The 19946-nt window shown below is 43.8% G+C and overlaps 1 protein-coding gene across 1 annotated transcript in view; it reads right to left on the reverse strand.

The window, feature by feature from the left end:
* Nucleotides 1–9642, reverse strand: part of METTL21C (methyltransferase 21C, AARS1 lysine) — a 37092-nt gene extending 27450 nt beyond the window's left edge. The window contains exon 1 of the mRNA XM_054973480.1: nucleotides 9481–9642. The gene's annotated coding sequence lies outside the window, so the exon portion shown is untranslated. The remainder of the gene's footprint in view (nucleotides 1–9480) is intronic.
* Between the last annotated feature and the right edge of the window lie 10304 nt (nucleotides 9643–19946).

Genomic DNA, 19946 nt, shown 5'->3' on the forward strand with positions numbered 1-19946 from the left:
TGAACTAAATTCTTCACACAATGTTCACAAAAATAATTTAGTGAATTTGAGAGTAATATACAAGAGTGAATACAACATGTGAAATTCTAAAACATCATAATCACTGTAATATCATCACAATCAATTACACACAGCAAGGTGTTACAACACCGAGTAGCATGTGTATCCTCAGAAAAGGGAAGAATCCCAAGAGTTCTCTTATGAGCTGTCTTCAGTCAGTACACTGAGGATTCCCGCTGAAACCGCGGGGGCAGATGAAAAGTCCCTCCGGACAAAGTGGAAAGGAGCTGGAAGACTGGGAGGAGAATGGAATGTGCAGGTGGAGAACAGCAACCGGGAGCCCCCGAGGGGGACCTCCCCGCCCAACAAGCCTCCGGGTATCTCAAGCTTGTTTCATGAGCACTTCTTCACGGGGCGTGGTTTCTCCTACCACGATGGTATTTCTCCGACTCTCCCACAAACTCTTTCACGTGCTGAAACTCTGCGCACTTCCAGGGACCTTGCTGTGTGTAATTGATTGTGATGATATTACAGTGATTATGATGTTTTAGAATTTCACATGTTGTATTCACTCTTGTATATTACTCTCAAATTCACTAAATTATTTTTGTGAACATTGTGTGAAGAATTTAGTTCACTGCATCAGTGCTCATTTGTGTTTTTTGAAAAACTGGAAGTGACATCACCATGTTCTGTGATGCTCTAGGAATCCTCCAGGTCTTTATGGTAAAAACACCATTAAGGTGCTTGCAGTGCCACTGGGGCTCAACTTGCTTCCAGAAAGCAGCAGCACATGAGAAGAGATAATGAGCATGGCTTATGCCCATTGTCACCTTTCAGACCTGCACCAATGTTGGCTGGGTCCAAGTGATCACATAAGACACTCATAGCACCAGTAGGAGTTGGCTTCCTCCAAGTGGGCAGCAGAAAAAGGTGACGGGCATATCTTACATACGTGGTCACTGCCTGGATTGGCACCACTCTTGGCTAGACCTGAGTTATCTCTTGTGGCACTCCTTGGGGTGACAAAATATTTTGAACCAACCCCTTAAAAGGTAAAGATAACACATTCTATCAGTGCAACATTGCATCAGTAGGAAGAACTTCACTCACCTAAAATGCAGCATTTTTAACTGAGCAGAGAGGTATCATATAACTGGTGAGAGGTTTACCAGAGCACAGAGGGGCTTGGGGTGGGGGATGGCATTGTGTGATGCTGCAACATCATTAATGCCCCAAAGCCCCAGAAGTGATATCACCATGTTCCGGATACACACTAGGAATCCCACAGATCTCTATGCCAAAACCATAGAAATGTTCGGGATTCCTAGAACATCACATCACTTTCAGTTTTTTGGCTGGAACTGATATTGTAGCATGTGCAGCGCTGGCTTTATTTCTGCCCTTTTTCCTCCCACTGCCAAATTTACCAGTGTTGGGCAATGGGTCACTGTGATGCACAACTGTCTGCAGGCACTTGGCAACTCTAGATATAACCCATAGTGTTGGATCCAGAGAAGTGTGAATGGTGTTCCACTTGTGCTGTGGGCCTTTTCCACTGTCTCCTCTCATGGTAGCTCCCTGCACCCCTCCCCTCGGCTATTTTTAAAAATTTATTTAATTTTATTTACTTCATTTATGGCTTGCCTATTTCAATGAGACTTACACCAGATTACAAAATACAGAAAACCATCCAGACGCCACAAGACAGCCCATAACAATGCATCCAGACGAGGATTACAAAAGGTAGCCAACAACACAAACAGAAAACTGACTGAGGCATGACTAAACAAAACAGGGATCTGATCATGGCTCTGTCATGAATCATGTTGTTTGACCCTAATTATGAGCTTCTGTTTTACTGAACTGATTCCACATTCAAGGATTGCTATGAAAGGGGTGCATTTCTAAACCCCAAATAAAACTGACACTCTCATCCAAACCCACAGCAGATTTTTTTTAAAAAAACACAAAAATGTTATGTTATGGTTGTAAATTAGGGTTTCCAGCCAAATTCTTCTGCAAGTCTCCTGCAACTAGCAGGAGATGCATTAAGGTAGTGGGTGCCCTCACCAGCAACATACTGACATTACCAGCGAAGCTCTGACATCACTTCCCATGCGACCAGAAGTGATGTCTGCACCTTTCCAAAGACATTCCTTAACACTTGGGCAAAATGCTATGATTTAGCCATAGAGTTTTGCCGAAATGCTAATGCATCCTTGGCAACATGCTATCACTTCCAGTCACATGGGCAGTGACAACAGTGACACTGCCCCTCTCTCATTTTCTCCTTTATTTTTCTCCTGCTGTTCAGCTGAAATGTTGCAGGAAGGGCCTGCTGGGGGCAGGGGATCCCTCACCCCCAGCAGGAACCCTTGGAAGCCTATTGTAAATTGAAATACTGATAAATATACTTTCTCCAGCCCTCTTACAAAATGCAGGTTCACCTTTGAAAGAAAGTTGATTTGCCAAAGTTTACTAAACACCTTCCTATCTGTCCTGGATCTCCTTCGCTATGTAACAAACTGCAAGTCAATCTTCAGGTTCCATGCAAGTGAATCCCAGGAAAGAGAAATGGCTTAGACAGTTTATGATCAGCAGCTCAAATGACTGTCTTAGGAGTCCAATCCAACACTACACCATTTCATATAAACAGAGTGATAGCATATTTACAAAGTGAGGACTGGTTTTTCATTTCAGTACAGCAGCCAAGTTAGACATTGCGAAGATAACTTGATGGTCTCAAGTGGGAGAAAGTGGACGGAGGCCTACCTTGCTCAGGACAGCTCTCATTTTCTCATTCCAAGTTCATTTTCTCATTCCCTTCTATCTGAACTAAGTGGAAAACAATGATCTAATCACTGTGTGCTTCTGAATCCTCAGCTGGGGACTGCCTCGCAAGAGAAGTTCCCGCAAATGTCACATAGCTTTGGTTACCAAAATACTGTTGTTGTTTTAACTGGATTTGCCCTATGACTTGATCAGCAGCATAAGCTAAGAGGACACTTTTTCCCATAATTGCATTGCCACACCCGGAAAACATGGTATTTCAGCTTCAAGTGGGTAGCCGTGATGTTCGACAGTAGAACAGCAAGACTGGAGTCCAGTAGCACCTTGAAGACCAACTAGATTAGCAGGGTATATACTTTTGAGAGTCAAAGCTATCTAATGTATCTAACAGGAATCCCATTCCGTTAGTGGGGGTTGAAGATCCCCTCTGCCAGCATGTGGGCCATGGGCTGGCTCTGGGAATGCTCCTGCGCTCCATAGGGGGCTGAATCGGGCCTGAATCAGGCCACTGCAGAGCGCGGTAGCACTGCTACGCTCTGCAGTGACCTGATTCAGGCCCAATTCAGTCTGAATCCAGCCCAAATTGGCCTGAATCAGGCCGCCATGGAGCACAGGAACTGAATCCAGCCCGAATCTGGCCACTGCAGAGCACTGGATTGTTCCCACGTGCCGTAGCAGCCTGAATCTGGCTCGATTTGGGCCAAATTGGGCCACTGCAGAGTGTACTGGGCTGCCTGGGAGTGCACCCCGGGAGGCACATTCCCCCCTGCCAGCCAGGTAAGCAGGCGGCGGGGGGTGAAGGGTGGGAGCGGGGGACCCCTTGCCACCAGTAGGAGACTGGCATCCCTACCTGGGAGTGACATCATTGCACCACCTCAAGAGCATTCCTGCGCTTCGCTGCAGGCCCCCACACCTGCACAATGACATCACTTCCTGGAAGTGATGTCATTGTGCAGGCACGGGGCTTGCATGCACTCTGCACATGTGTGAGGAAGCTCATAGGAAGGCCAGAAAGGTAAGTACTGGGTCCCTTGCCTCCCACTGGGAGGCTAGGAGGACCTGGTAACCCTATCAGATGAAGGGAGCTTTGAGTCTCAAAAGTTTACACCCTGAAAATCCTGTTAGTCTTCAAGGTGCTATTGTGCTTGTGTAATGGAATTTCAAGCTGCTTTTTCCTGCACAGGAGTAGCCAGGAAAAAAGAACAACTTGGAAATCCTTCCAGGTATCTAGACAATAAGAACAACAACAACATTTGATTTATATACTGCCCTTCAGGATGACTTAACACCCACTCAGAGTAGTTTACAAAGTATGTTATTATTATCCCCACAACAAAACACCCTGTGAAGTGGGTGGGGCTGAGAGAGCTCTGAGAAGCTGTGACTGACCCAAGGTCACCCAGCTGGCTTCAAATGGAGGAGTGGGGAATCAAACCCGGTTCTCCAGATTAGAGTCCTATACTCTTAACCACTACAGCAAACTGGCTCTACACTTGAACTGTGCCAAAGAGCATCTTGATCAAATCTTGCAACCCTCATTTTAGTAAGCCGCATTTGTGATGATATTAATTCACAGTTCTAGCTTACTCTTCTTGTAAAGCCTGGTTTACACATACAGCAGAAAAAAGTGGTGGAATCTTGAGCTGATAGAATGAGCTGTACCATTTTGGGTGATGAAGGAGGGGGAGTCATAGGGTTGCCAGGTCCCCTTATCCTCCCACTGGGAGAGGAGGGTCCTGGTACTCACCACTTTTTTGCTCCTTGTGTGCCTGCGTGATGATGTCACTTCCTATTTGGAACCCAAATTGGTTTGCTGAGAAGCCCAGGAGCACTCTCAGAACGTGATGATGTCATTCCTAGGAGTGATGACATCACGCTGCCCTGGGAGCACACCCAGGAGGCCTGTTCCCCTGCCTTTCCCCCCCACCAGCTAGGTGAGTGGTGGCAGGGGGCAGAGGATAGGAGAGCAGGAAAGTGCAGGGAATGAATCCAGGAGATCCAGAGTGTGGAGGAGTGCACTCCGTATGGAGCTCTTCCTTGTCGCACCAGGAATGATTTCATTTGATTTTCATCAAATCAGCCCCCTACAGGGTAGGGTTGCCAGCTCCAAGTTGGGAAATTCCTGGAGATCTAGGGGGTGAAACCTGGAGAAAGAGGGGCTTGGGGAAGGAAAGGACCTTGGCATGGCATAATTCCATAGAGTCCACCCCTCAAAGTAGCCATTTTCTCCAGGTGAACTGATCTCTGTGGCCTGGAGACCAGTTGTAATTCCGGGAGATCTCCAGCCACTACATGGAGGCTGGCAACCTATTACAGGGGCATTTCCTTCCTTATCATGCCGGGAATGACATCATTCCTGGCATTACAAGGAAGAGCTCTGGAAGCAAGTTCCTCCCCACACACACCCACGACCCCCCCCCCAGGTTTGGCTCCAGGGAACCCTAAGTGGAACCCTAAGCGGAAGCATGCCTACCATCAGCACAATGACATCACTTGAGGAAGTAACATCATCATTCCCCTGCTGTGCACTTGCCTGGGTTGCCTGCTAGTCACCAGACTGTTTGTCACTTCCCGCCAATTGACAGCAACTGGTGGCCTGAAAAGACAAGGCCCAGAAAGCTCCAAATACTGAATATAGGATTGTCACCATTTATTTTAACAACAGCCTTGTGAACCTGTGTAGATTGAGAGATTATTTATTTATTTTATTTACTTTATTTATAGCCTGCCGTTCTTGCTGAGACTTTAGGTGGATCACACTGGTCAAATCCACATTACTCATTCTAAGTCGCATGTTCCCTGCATTCCCCACGCAATCCCAAGTGCCGGTCACATTGCCTCATTAAACAGACGCATTTCTTTTTTTTATTTATTTATTTTTATTAACTACATTAACTAACAATACAAAGGAAAAAAAGGGGAACAAGGGAAGGAAAGAAAAAAAACCCAACAACAACATATAACAACTACACTACACAGAATGCTTTCCCTTCATACTGCCATTATTAAAAAAAATTAAAGCTTTGTATAGTGCTGATGGAGTGGTTGACCTTACAAAATGCAAATTACAATTCAAATTCAAATTAAATTTTCCTCCCCCTCCTGGGTCCCGGACGCAGTTCTCTCTGAGCAACTGCAGCCGCAGTGCTCGTTTCCTCCCCCCCCCCTCAGACTTCTCCTTTTCTTCTTGCTTGGTGCGCTGAAATTCCGGATTTTTGTCCTCAAAATCCCTTAGTTGATCTTCTGATAATATCTTGTAAGCTTGATCTTTATGACTGAACCAGATTCCTTCTGGAAATAGCCATTTGTACTTTATTCCACGTTCCCTCAGAAGAGCTGCGAGCTTTTTATACTTAAAACGTCTTTTCCGAACTAAAAATGGGACGTCTTTCAGTATCTTAACTTTGTTACCCAAAAAGTCCAAATCCGCGTTATATGAATTGTATAGGATAGTGTCTCGGATCCTTTTAGATGAAAAATCGATGATGATCTCACGAGGCAGCTGACGCTTCGTTGCATATATTGTCGAAGGCTCTCACGGCCGGAGAACGATGGTTGTTGTGGGTTTTCCGGGCTGTATTGCCGTGGTCTTGGCATTGTAGTTCCTGATGTTTCGCCAGCAGCTGTGGCTGGCATCTTCAGAGGTGTAGCGTAGAGGTGTAGTGTAGCTACACCTCTGAAGATGCCAGCCACAGCTGCTGGCGAAACGTCAGGAACTACAATGCCAAGACCACGGCAATACAGCCCGGAAAACCCACAACAGCTTCGTTGCATATTTTGAAGAAGCCTGGCGGACTTCCAAAATGGCGCTTTTAACCTCTTCTTTAGTTGCCTTCGCGGGTGTCGCCAATAGTTCCGAGACCAGACCCCATAAATCCTCATTTTCCTCCTCTTTCACGTTCTGGAGGCGCAAAATTGTCTGTGTTCGTTCCACTTGTAGCCCGATCAGCTGGTTCTCCACCAGCTTTAACTCTTTATTCGTAGCCTTCACGAGTGACGCACTTTCCCAAGCAGACTTCTCTGCCCCCCCCGCTGCTTCCTTAATGGTTTTCACTTCGCTCTCAGTTAAGCCCACCCTTTGATCTGTTTCGTTCAACTTGTCAACAAAGGGTTTTATGGCTTCGATAACCGCCCTCCGCACCAATTCCTCGAGCGACTCTCCCTTCCCCTGCAGGGCAGCCGAGATTGACTTGCCCAGAGCGGGACTTTGTTTTTTCGCTGCCATTTTAGGGGGGGGACCGCCAGCCAGATTCTGAAACTCAGCGAAGGGGAAGAACGAGCCTTCTTAGCTTCAGATCCCACCACTCCTTCGCGTGCGCTTGTAATAACAGAAGGGATTTGCTTACTTACAGGCTTCCGCCTAGTTCTGCTCTTTGCCGTTTTCCATGGCCCGGCAGCACTCGAGGCGCCGCGCACGTCTGCCGGCCTCCATAGGGACAAACGGGCAATTTACCCCCCACATTGATTTTCGGGGGGCTCTTCCCACAGCGTCCCGGACCCTGCCTCCCTCACTGGGAGTCTTGGGGGCTAATCTTCGCAGATCAGCCACCCGGTCAGGGTGCTCGGGCGCTTCCTCCCGGACCTGCGGAGAGGAGCGTCCGACATGGCCGAGAAAACGAAACCGCCTAAAAGACAAGGCCCAGAAAGCTCCAAATACTGAATATAGGATTGTCACCATTTATTTTAACAACAGCCTTGTGAACCTGTGTAGATTGAGAGATTATTTATTTATTTTATTTACTTTATTTATAGCCTGCCTTTCTTGCTGAGACTTTAGGTGGATTACACTGGTCAAATCCACATTACTCATTCTAAGTCGCATGTTCCCTGCATTCCCCATGCAATCCCAAGTGCCGGTCACATTGCCTCATTAAACAGACGCATTTCATTCGCATTTCTCCCGAATATGTGGTCACAGGTTTTTAACGGGAGTTTCACAGTGGCCGTGAACGGGCCAATGCGCAATTTACGTGGTTTTTTTAAAAACCACCCCCCTTCCTGTTTCTCCGGCCATTCCGAGAGTTCCTATTGGCTGATTCAACTTGCAAGTGCTCCGTAGTCTACAAAAGACTGTTTTTGACTTCATAGCATTGGATTTATTAATTATGCTGTTTCTGAATCAAATCTGGTAGTTTGAAAAATCATTTTGGGGTGAATCCACCCTCAGAACGGACTCGCGAAACTTCCTTTTTAACTGTTTTTTATTTTTTTTATGTTATATTACTGTAATATCGAAATTACGAAATATCGAAATAATGACACTCCAAGGAAGTGAAACTTCAGTAAAATTCAGGCACTGAACTGTCCTGCATAGGAAATGCCCACGAAAGCTTCCCACATGCTTCCAAATTTCCAAAAAAGAAACGGGAGAGAGCCATCAGTGCTGTCAGTGGGGGAAAGAGAGGCATCATTATCTTCAATGATGTTTCTTTATAAGGCAAGATCGAAATAACAGAAAAGTGCACTCAAAAAAATTTTAAAAAATGGGCGGGAAAAAAAGGTCCCGCCCCAAAAAGCGGTTTTCGAGCGGCCGTGTGACCGGAGGGACGTGCGAGAAAGACAGATTGGAAGCAGGAATGTGAACGAAGAGGAAAAAATCGCGGATTGGAGGCAAACGGAAGATATCCAGTAAACATGCGGGTAATGGGTGAATGTGAATTCGACCACTATGTACATCAATGCAATCAATAGGATGATAGATATAAGCAATGTAATAGGACTAAGAATTGCAGAATTTTGAAATGGAGCTGCCATCTGAACAAAGCAAAAGCATTCAACACAATATGTTTAACAATACAGAACATGGTATTACATCAGTAGAAATACAGTCTTTTTTGCTTGGACCAATCTGCTATAATGCAGCCCTATTTCCTTTATAATAATACCCTCCTGAACAAATCTTGTCTTTCATAGTTTTGTGGATTACCTAACCAGTCTAATGACTGAGAAGGGATCTGAATACAAGTCTTCTTGACCTAGCTCTATAGTGGCTACACCAGAGTGGCTTTTAACTCCCCCCCCCCCATGCATTTCAGGCAAGTACATAACCCAGTAAGGGCCACATCTGTTTGCCTAAATGGTAAACTTATTTCATGGTCTGAGCCAATGTAGGAAAAATGTTGTGTGTTTTGATGTAATATATATTGTAATACAGAACTGGAACATGCAACTTTGTCAATTATCCGTCCCCTACTCCCTTTTCTCCACAAAAGCATAATAGAAGTAACCACATTAGCTAGTCCTTCCCCTTCCCCACCCCCTATCAGCCACTGGTGGGTAACTGAATGACACTAGACAAAGGAATCCCCAGTGGATTCTGGGATAACAGGTGCAGTTAGGAAGGAAGCAGGAGAAGAAAGACCACCCAGTTCTTCAAGGATTTGCAGGAATTCATACAGAAGTGAATTTGTTCATACAGTAATAAGAGTGTAAACTCAGCACGAATCAGTACTGAAATATACACATACACACACACCCTCCACCGCCTGCCCTTAAACAGTGGCCTCTTGCTCAGCACAACAACAGTTTTCAGGGTAGAAATGTATTCAGAACTTTAGACTGTTGTTTTATCTCCTGTGATTATTAGCAATTCCTTCAAGCATGATTCTGAAACTCAGCGAGCTTGGCCTGCAGTAATTCTGTACCATACATGCAGAACATCACCACAAGAGGGGAAGCCAGGCCTACCTGTAGATTTCCCTTTTCTGGCAAGGGCAAGGCCTTTACACACTTCTGTAGAGTTGTACAGAACACTCGCTGGCAGCTGTGTATTTATGTCTGAGAGCCCGGCTCTTCAGACGAAGCGGCTTCCACAAACCAAGGTGGCTGCTCCGTCATCTCTCGATAGCAGCAGCTGCAGTGAGGCTAGGAGTGTTCAGCTCCCACTCCGTGCTCCCCCCTCCCCAACACATGCACATCTTAAGTGTGACTTCTCGTCCTCCTCAGTCACTACACTGAGCATCTATTTAAATCCAAGGGAGATTAACATAGCGGATCCCACTTTGCCAAGTTTGCAGTGAAATTTTACTGTCAAGAAAAGTAATCCTGTGAAAGATATTTAAGCAGACGGCATCCAGAGGGTTGGAATCATTTCTGTTTTATTGGTCTAGAGTCATTCGTGAGCTGCCAAACATAGAGGATTGCTGGGTTTAAACCCTGAAAAGGCTCCCATAATAAAAGAGTTGCAGGAAAAGAAAATCTATATATTTGTTTAGTCCCTTTCTCTGCTACATTTCAGCCGTATTTAACCATGGGCAACAGGAAATTGCAAGCAGTATATGGTAAAGTACTAATAAGATTGGTCACCCCACGAAATAAAAGAAATTCATGAGGAGTATAAAGGCTTAGGGAATGAATGGTGAGTCAGGAGGTCACTGCGCCAAATCTCATCTCAGCCACAAGCTCACAGGATGACCTAAAGCAAGATTGCCTTACACTACAGCATCAATCTGTCACCAGCAGCAGCCTTTAGAGATGGTCATACAGACTTATCCTGCAGGGTTGTTGCAAGGAGCACAGTGGTAACATACAAAAACACAGAAAGTGCTGCTCAAATATTGAGTGTTTTAAAGGGACAGTAAAATTGAGCTCAACTAGTGCCCCCATAACAACAACAACAATAACAACAACATATGTTGTGTGAAGTTTGAATAATAATAATTGTGGTGGAATGGGGCCTTTCCTCCCACTGGTAGACCCTGCTCTGCCTACCCCTTCCTTTCTGCCTCTGGCCAGGCACCTGAAGGGGCTGTCTCCCTTCCCTGTCTCCGGGTATTCGCTGCCACCACTGTCCCTGTATGGGGTCCTGGTTAGGCGGGACAGCCTCCTAACCCCCCTCCTCTGCTAGTGGGCCCAAGTGGTTGGGGGACTATGTGGAACAGAAGAGCTTTCCTCCATCATCAATTCCAAAACTCATTTATTGAACTGCTAACTATACACAGGTAAATAAACAGTGAACAGAAAGACTAATAAAACCTAAACAGAAACCCCTACTCTGTCTCCCTCATGCCCTAATTAGATGTTGTGTAGGGCAGGCCCAATCCTTTGATACCTGGGGTTACTACCTCTCCCCTCAGAGCCATCTCTCCCTCAGCTCTCCAGCCACCAACTGTCAACTTCCAACTCCCACTGACTCACTCTCCCTCCAATCACATTCCACTCCAGAACTCGCCCCTCCCCTCTGCAGCCCATAGAAAGGTAACTCCAGAAACCACAATGACGTTTCTCCACAACAATAACGATAACAATGACAATGACAATGACAACAACAATGACAACGACCACGACGACAACAACAACAAATACACCAGACATAACAGTTGTGGGAAAAAATCAAAAAGTTTGGCTAATTGACATTGCACTTCCAAGAGAAGCCAGAGTTGATGAAAAAAAACAAGAAAAAATGATTAAATATAGAGATCTGGCAATAGAAACCATCCACCTATGGATGAAGAATACAACAGTAGTCCCCGTTGTCACTGGGAACTATTTCAAAAAACTTCACAACTTATATGGAAAAACTGCAGCTTTCTGATATAACATCTACAGAACCGCAAAAGATGGTGTTACTTGAAACAGTGTACGTTTTACACCGATACCTGGCTGATACTTAGGTCTCTGGCGGAAACTTGTATCAGCTCAGCAAGGCCAGTCAATGACAACATGTGATTGTTATTATTGTTTGTGTTGTGTGAAATTTGAACAACAACAACAACAACATTCAATTTATATACGGCCCTTCAGGACAACTTAGCACCCACTCAGAGCAGTTTACAAAGTATGTTATTATCCTCACAACAGTCACCCTGTAAGGTGGGTGGGGATGAAAGAGCTTCAAGAAGCTGTGACTGACCCAAGGTCACCCAGCTGGCTTCAAGTGGAAGAGTGGAGAATCAAACCCGGTTTGCTCTTAACCACTACATCATTTGTGCAATAAACAACTACGTTGGTACAATAGACAGCCACATAGTTCATTGGGTGAAGTAAGGGTGATTTTACTTATTTATTTCAAATGAGTGCCCCAGCGTCCCAATATTCTAAGGCAACTTCCATTTCTCTAAACTATCCAAAAGAAAAAGAAAAAGAAATATTTTTAAAAGCATCATACATAAAATGTAAAATATTGATTGAAGCAGGATTCCTAATCAGACGGAGAGGCCCCAATGTCTCTGTGAGTCTCTCGCCAATTGGCAATTTTGGTAATAATATATTTTGTAAATCTCTCTGAGTAGGTGTTAAGTTGTCCTGAAGGGCGGTACATAGATCAAATGTTATTCTTATTTTTATATTATTAGCAATTAGTAATACCAGTTTTGTATAGTGGTTAAGAGTGTGGTTAAAACTCTAATCTAGAGAACCGTGTTTGATTCCTCGCCACTTGAAGCCAGCTGGGTGACCTTGGGTCAGTCACAGCTCCTCGGAGCTCTCTCAACCCCATCTACCTCACAGGGTGATTGTTGTAGAGATAATAATAACATACTTTGTAAACTGCTCTGAGTGGATATTAAATTGTCTTGAAGGGCGGTATATAAATCAAAGATTATTATTAAGATGTATTACAGCACGGGTCCCCAACCTTTTTGAGTTTGTGGGAACCTTTGGTATTTTGAGAGGGGTGTGTGTGCACAAGGCTGAAACATTTTCTGGGGGGCCCAGTACAAACTTGCAAAATGCCCCCCCCCCACATCAATATCACACTCTTATGAACCATAAAAAGTTAGTTATGAAATTACTGTTATTCTACATTTCTGAAAAATGTCCGCTTTTGCTGCTTTCATTTAATCACATTGAGCCTGAGAATCCTACAAGTTTGCTAACTATTTTGTAACCTTTTTGGTCACTACAAAGGAATGATCTTATTCATGTCTTTAAAAAATTCAAATGGACCAACATAGCTGCAAAGATTAGGCCAGTTAACGAGTCAATTTCTCTTGCAAGTACACAATAGACAAGATGACTAGATGGCTTAAATGTTCTTGCCCCGTTGTAGAACACCTGCAATTTTGGATGAGCGCTAGCTTGCTAAAACTGTTTTCATGGTAACTGGCAGTGTACAAAGAATCCATAGGGCTATGCACACTTCACTGAAAATTAGTTGCTGCAAACTCAGGTCTCTATACTGAAATAATTTTATCTTGATTTGGTTCATCTGCTTTCCTAGTTACTGTATTGTTGCCTGACTGCAGATAGGCCTTGTCTGATTCGAAAAACTGGAGGATAGATTGGCATCCTTTAGCTTCTTCTTGTTCCCGTTCTTTTCCTGTCTATGTTTCTGATTTGTATTTATAGCCACCACCAGACAGGGCAGTACGGAGCATGTGTTTTTGTGACTATGAGTGAATTAGAAATTTACATATGTTTTGGACCTGCCAATCCCACCAGAAGTAGCACTACTTGCTCTCACTTTCTTTTCATGTTTTGCTTTGCCCTTCTCATGTTTCACTTTGCCCTTCCTAGCTATGCACAAGGAACTCTGGACCTTGTAGTTCTTATGACGGACCATGGCAAATAGAGGAAAACAGAATCTTTGTGTCTGAGGGCCAAGCTACAAGTGATGCCTGACACAGGTTGGACAGTTGTCAGCTTCCCTCAAGTTTTGATGGGAAATGTAGGCATCCTGGTCTTGCAGCTTGGCTCTCCGACTGCTGTCCAATAGACTTTTCAACTGTCACTTGTCCAACATTCCACCAAGCTGCCTACATTTCCCATCAAAACTTGAGGGAAGCTGACAAGTGTCACTTGTAGTTTGGCCCTCACTCACTATCCTAGTTTAACTACATAAGCACATGCCCTCGATTCTAGAGAAAGGTCTCAGGCTGTCCCAGGCATGTTGCTTGAGACCCTAGCTCTAACACTGCTTCTGATTAGCTCCAACAAATCTCACAAAAGATACAAGGAAATAAGTCTCTCTATATATATCTTCAGGCATGATCTACAGTTTATCCTCAATTTTATCCTCATGGTAATAAGGAATTATGGCCCAGGTTGTACCGCTCTGGACCTCCAGACCTCATTAAAGTGAACCTCGCCCATGTGGGGGCCCAGGGTAAGCGCCACCCTCAAATGACTGTCACAGAAGTCAGAGGCCAATCCAAAATGGCTGCTGTAGAGGCAGAGCGAAACACATCACCTCTGTCCTCTCTTTTCAAAAGGATTGCATCATTTGCCAGGCAATGCCACTGAAGACATGAAGCTAGCTGGCTGTGGATAACAGGTTAGCTTGGCCTTTTGGCTAAGATCAAATGTATTATCTGTACTTTTGTTGGATGCATGGTCCAACCACTGGGAGGACAAGCCTCAGAAAGAGTGGGTGGGCTTCTACTCCTGAATATTTATCTCCCATCATGCAACATCCTATCTCCCTGGACTCTTAGAACAAAGCATCCTCTCTACTTTGGAAAAGAAGCTCTGGGCAAAGTTGGTTAGGCCTGAAGAGGGAATAGAACCACACACTGAGCAAGGAAAAGGCTTCCTGGTTCTCTAGTGGCTGGGGCTGCTATTGCAGACATGGGGAACCTTTTCATTTGAATGAGGGCAGCAAATAACAAGCCCACGGGTGCCATGATGGGAAATCTTGCCTTATAGGATGCTTGCAAAAAAGTTCTCTCAGCAGATCTAATGTCATCATTCCTGGGTTCCAACTCTGGGGTTTGTCTCTTTGGTTCTCTGCTTTTCCAAAGGAGGTAGAGCCTGGGAGGAGTCGAGCCAGGTAAAGATGTACTTGAGAATACTAGCATGGTGTAGTGGCTACAGTGTTGGACTAGGATCCCAGAAACCCAGGTTCAGGTCCCCATTCTGCCATGAAGACTTGCTGGGTGACCTTGGGTCAGTTGCATACTCTACTTCAAAGATTTGTTGTGAGGATGAAATGGAGGAACTGTGAGCCACTTTAGGTCCCCACTCGGAAGAAAGACAGGGTTTCAATGACATGAATATATAAATACATTTGTGCAATTTAATAAATGTAATGAAACCTAAAAACAAACAACGGCTAGGCTCTTCCCTAATATTTGTTTTACTCTCCTTGCTTGTAGCAATTGCATATCATTATGTGAATAACTACGTCTGCTTCAAATGATTTGAGATATCCTCCAGAAACATATGTTTATACTTTCCTTGATATGGATGATGAAACCGAGCTCATGATCTCATAGAAGTCATGTCTGATAGACTGTCTTTTATATTTTGCCAAATCAATATTCTAAAACTTCAGCATTTGTAAGCTCTTTCAGGTTAGTATCAGCAGGCACTTTGGATCCAAGCCAATAAGAATGGCCCAACAAATTTCTGATTTTCCACGCTGGCAGAAGCAGGAAAGCTGCCTGGCATAGTCCTTCTGATGAAAACTGATACCCAGTTTAATGAGGTCAAATTGCGACGCTACTATAGTCCATGTTATGGATCAGGAGAAACTGTGCCAGGATCTGCTTGTATCATGGCATCTCTCACAGCCTCTCAATAGTTGTTAAAATAAATACTGCAGACCAAGGAGCAAGTGATCTGGGGAGTGTGACTAGAGGAGAGCATATGTTTTCCTGTACCATTTCCAAGTACACTTAGTATTTTGGTAATGGAACAAGAAATTGCAATTCTTTTCACTAGTAACATTCGTTATTTCAGGGTGGGTAACATCTGCCTGGGCATGCAGTATTTCTTTTATTTGAGAACTTGATCTAGGCAGCGTGCAGAACACAATGTGTGTGGTAGGCAGTCAGACAGGATATAAACTGACAATGCTCCTTCCCTCATAGAAGCTAGATTGCAAATGTTCTGTTAACTTTGTTCCCTGAGCTGTTGGAAACTGTGCAACCATTCCATCATGAGTGCTGGAAGCCACAAGCTCAATACAATATGGAAGGCATAGGATGGCAGGAATTGTATATATATTCATACTCTATATCACATCTAATATACTACGCTTATTCAGAATTCAGTAATCTTCGTATATTGCCCATTAGATGATTCCTCATATTGATCGTATCGACCTACACTGTGCTTATTAGATGTCTCTTTGTATGGAATGTTATCGACTTACATTGTGTAATCCACTTTGAGTCTCAGTGAGAAAGGTAGACTATTAATACAGGAAATAAATTAATGCATTTAGAGTACTTCCTTCCTTCCTGAGACCCAAGGCAGCCTAATGTCTCATATAAGCAGGGTAGCCACTGTCCAGAGCTAGTCTACAGCAGACTGTGCAGTACTAAAATGGACAGGATTTGGTGTGTCACGTATATTGTAAATATATCTGTGCCTTTAACACTGTAGTAGATTGTGACAGGATGATATTTGGTATATGTGTGTAACTCCTTTGAAGAAAGAAAGTACTGTTCTTTTAGGAGTCATGGGAGAAAGGCAGTGCTAAAAAAGCACTTCCTTCAGAAGATAGGTCAGAGAATATAGACTTAATTGTACTTAGGGATGTTTTATAGCAGGTAGGCAATGCTAGCTGGTGCCACTTTATTAAGGAAGCCCAGAACTATATGCAACATCCTGGTGAAGTTCGACTGCTGTTAGACAGTCACAAGTTGGGAGATCTGTTCAAGCCATCATGGTCCACCTTACCACTTTTCACCCCCTTTTCCTGCCCCTTTGCCACTTTCCCTTTTCCACACTCCTATTCCACTTTTGCATTTTTCTCCTTAGGATAAAATTTTTACCAGCTACTGTTATGATCTTTGAAACATGCATTCCTGTTATCCAAAGAGAAAAGGACAATGGAAAGTCCTACACAGGGCAGAGAAGTGGCTGAAACTTGGGAGATGTCTGCTCTTACAGTTCTTGAACCCAGTTTAATCAACTGCAGCTCCTTGAAAGATCAACACAACCTTAGTAGCATTCTGTACAGTGCTCCTGCTGTGACGGTAAGTTGATCAGGCCTTTGGAAACTTTCTTACAGCCTGCCAAAAGAGGTTTTTTTCAGTTCAGGGTATACATAAAGAAGCCATCAATCTTTAGTAAGGGTGGGGCAGGCAAAATTAGCTACTTCTAATCTGCATATCTTCATTTATTTCCAACTATGGAGATCAAAACTGCTAAGAGTAAAGTTATTACTCTTTAAAAAAAATAGTAAACTCACGAGTGGTAGGAAAGGGTTGGTTGCACAAGGATTTTTTATTATGCCACTACTGTAAGACTGAGATTATCTATTTGATCGGATATGTAATTTCTGATTTACTTTTTTTGATATATTTTAATTATTATGTTTCTGTTAGTATTGTTATTATTCCCATTTATTGTAAACTGCCTTCTGTATATTTGGAAACAGAAAGGTAGGATATAAATAAGTAAAATTATCAACATATCATCTAGTCCAACACCCTGCACAATGCAGGAAATTCACAACTACCCCTCATACACCCCCAGCGACTCCTGCTCCATGTCCAGAAGATGGCAAAAAACCTCCAGGAGCCCTGGCCAAACTGGTCTAGGGAAAATTGCTTCCTGACCCCATGGTGGTGATCAGCCTTTACCTGGATGTGTAAAGAAGAGTCACGAGAACTAAGCACTGGTGTAACCCTTCCTGCCCTCCTTCTCATGATCTGCCTAAGTTCACAGAATCAGCATTGCTGTCAGATGGCCATCTAGCCTCTACTTAAAAACCTCCAAAGAAGGAGAGCCCACCACCTCCCGAGGAAGCCTGTTCCACTGAGGGACCGCTCTGTCAGGAAGTTCTTCCTAATGTTTAGCCGAGAACTCTTATGATTTCATTTCAACCCACTGGTTCTGGTTCAACCTTCTGGGGCAACGGAAAACAACTCCACATTATCCTCTATATGGCAGCCCTTCAAGTATTTGAAGGTGGTTATCATATGACCTCTCAGAGGTCTCCTCTCCTGGCTAAACATACTGAGCTCCTTCAACCTATCCTCATAGGACTTGGTCTCTCCAGACCCTTCATGATTACTTATAGCAAACAAATAAAATGTACATATGTGTTCATGCATCCTTATACATGTTTGTTGATGCATCTGAGAGCCCCTGCCTTTTCAGAGTGTAACATGCGTATTTCCTGCAACCATTGTAATCTGTGGAGTTGCCCTTAAAGTCCATAATAGACTAGCATTGAACCTATGAGAACCAATGTGATGTAATAGATTAACAATGCAGTCCTAAACAGAGTTGTGCCATTTAGCCCATGGACATTCCCATTAATAGACAGAAGGAGGTAACTACTTAGGATTGTGCTGAAAGTGGTGGACTTGGACCAAAGGGAATGAGGTTCAAATCCTGCTCAGCTGTGAAGCTCATTGGGTGACCTTAATTTGGTTTGATCTGAAGACGACCTTCATCTATGTGAGAATCTTTCTCTGATGGAAGGCTTCCTCTTTTGAAGAAAGTATCAGGTGAGTAGCCATTAGTCTGTAGTAGTAGAACAAAGATCAAGTCCAGTAGTACCTTAAAGACCAACAGAATTTTCCAGGATATATGCGTTCATAAGTCAAAGCTCTCTTCATTAGTTGTATCTGATGAAGTGAGCTTTGACTCTCGAAAGGTTATACCCTGGTCAGTTTTGCTGATCTTTATGGTACTACTGGACTCAAAGTTTGCTATTTTGGAGAAAGATACTCACTTGGAATAAGAAATAATTTCTAACTCAATGCCTCAGCTCATTCAATCTCACAAAGTTGTTTGGGAATAGAATGGGAGTGCCCCATGTATGCACCCCTAAGTTTCTTGGACCAAAAAGAAAAATAGGGAGACAGAAGGAAAGAAAGCCTTGCTCATTGGAGTGGTCAAAGTTCTGTGCAGCTGCAAAAAAAAATCAGTATGTTTGAAGACAGAGGTACTTAGTACTTACATAAAAATTTCAAAAATAAATAAAATTCCCAAACAAGATCACAATCCGGCAATAACAAAATAAAACCTCGCAGTCAAAGATACTACTCTCAGATTAAAAATCCTAGTGCAGCAATTACAAGACCACTAGCCTGGCGAAATCACCCATTCACAAAATGCAGCTTTCCCCTGGAAGACACTAGCCACCTTCTCTATGCCGTCCATCATTCATAAAGTACCAGACAAAATAAAATGCATTACTTAAAGCCAAAGGAGCGTGGAACATGTGTGAGAAAGTTAGCCGAGTTAGCGTCCCTCTGACATTAACATCAACCTTAGATCTTCTCCATGGAGCGACATGCACAAAATTTCTTGATCAGAATTACGATCGTAGACGAAGGGAGGGGTGGAGGGCTTGATCTGTTTTCTGAGTGAGAGTATCAGTTTGTATGGCAACTGCCCAGAAAACCAAAGGGTAGCTCTTTTTTTTCTCTCTTAAGCTTCTCACTGAATTGCTCAAGAGGCGAATGGTAGACATATGAGAGGCACTTTGAAATCCAAAGCATGTCTCAAGGCTTCATGCATAAGATCAACCAGGTGATCTAGGAAAGACCATGGATATTCCAGAGAAGTCAGAGGTTAAAAATGGACGTGTTTTACCCCCCATAAATAAAGAGTGGTGTGATAGTGAGCCATTTGGAGTCGCATACCTCTTTGGAAAAAGACCTGTTTCAGTCCTCTTATGAACTCGTGCTTGTCATAAAGTTCTGATTTATAAGCACTGGAAAAGGCGTGCCAGACATGTCTGATGATCCAAGCTGTCATGGGGATTCCAAAAATCCACTGTCCATGCAGTATTTTGCGGCAGGATTTTGACCTGGCACCAGACAAACTCTTGTAAATAAAGGAATACACTCAGAGCCTGACTTAAGATGGAAGCTTAATCACCCGACACAGTTGACCTTGCATAGCAACAGGCTCAGCAAAGAAATAATTATTTATTTATTTTATTTGATGTATACCTCGCCCTCCCCACAAATGGGCTCAGCGCAGCTAACAACATTCATAAAATACGTTAAAAATCACAAAACCATAAAATCAGTAACAATCTTTAAAAAGTCATTAAATCAGTCCAGGCTCAGGCTATTTAAACAAATATTTGGGAGTCCGTATATGGGCATAACAGATGGCCGAGGGCAGCCCCAGAAAAAGTGGTGGTCTTAGATGGAAGAAGGAGGATACCTGCTGGCACTCAGCTAAAGGCCCGGCGGAACATCTCTGTTTTACAGGCCCTGCGGAATTGTAACAGTTCCTGCAGGGCCCGGATCTCCAGCGGGAGAGCATTCCACCAGGGCAAATAAGTAATCTTTAGAGAA

The sequence above is a fragment of the Eublepharis macularius genome, chromosome 3, assembly GCF_028583425.1.
Source record: "Eublepharis macularius isolate TG4126 chromosome 3, MPM_Emac_v1.0, whole genome shotgun sequence".
Classification (NCBI taxonomy): domain Eukaryota; kingdom Metazoa; phylum Chordata; class Lepidosauria; order Squamata; family Eublepharidae; genus Eublepharis; species Eublepharis macularius.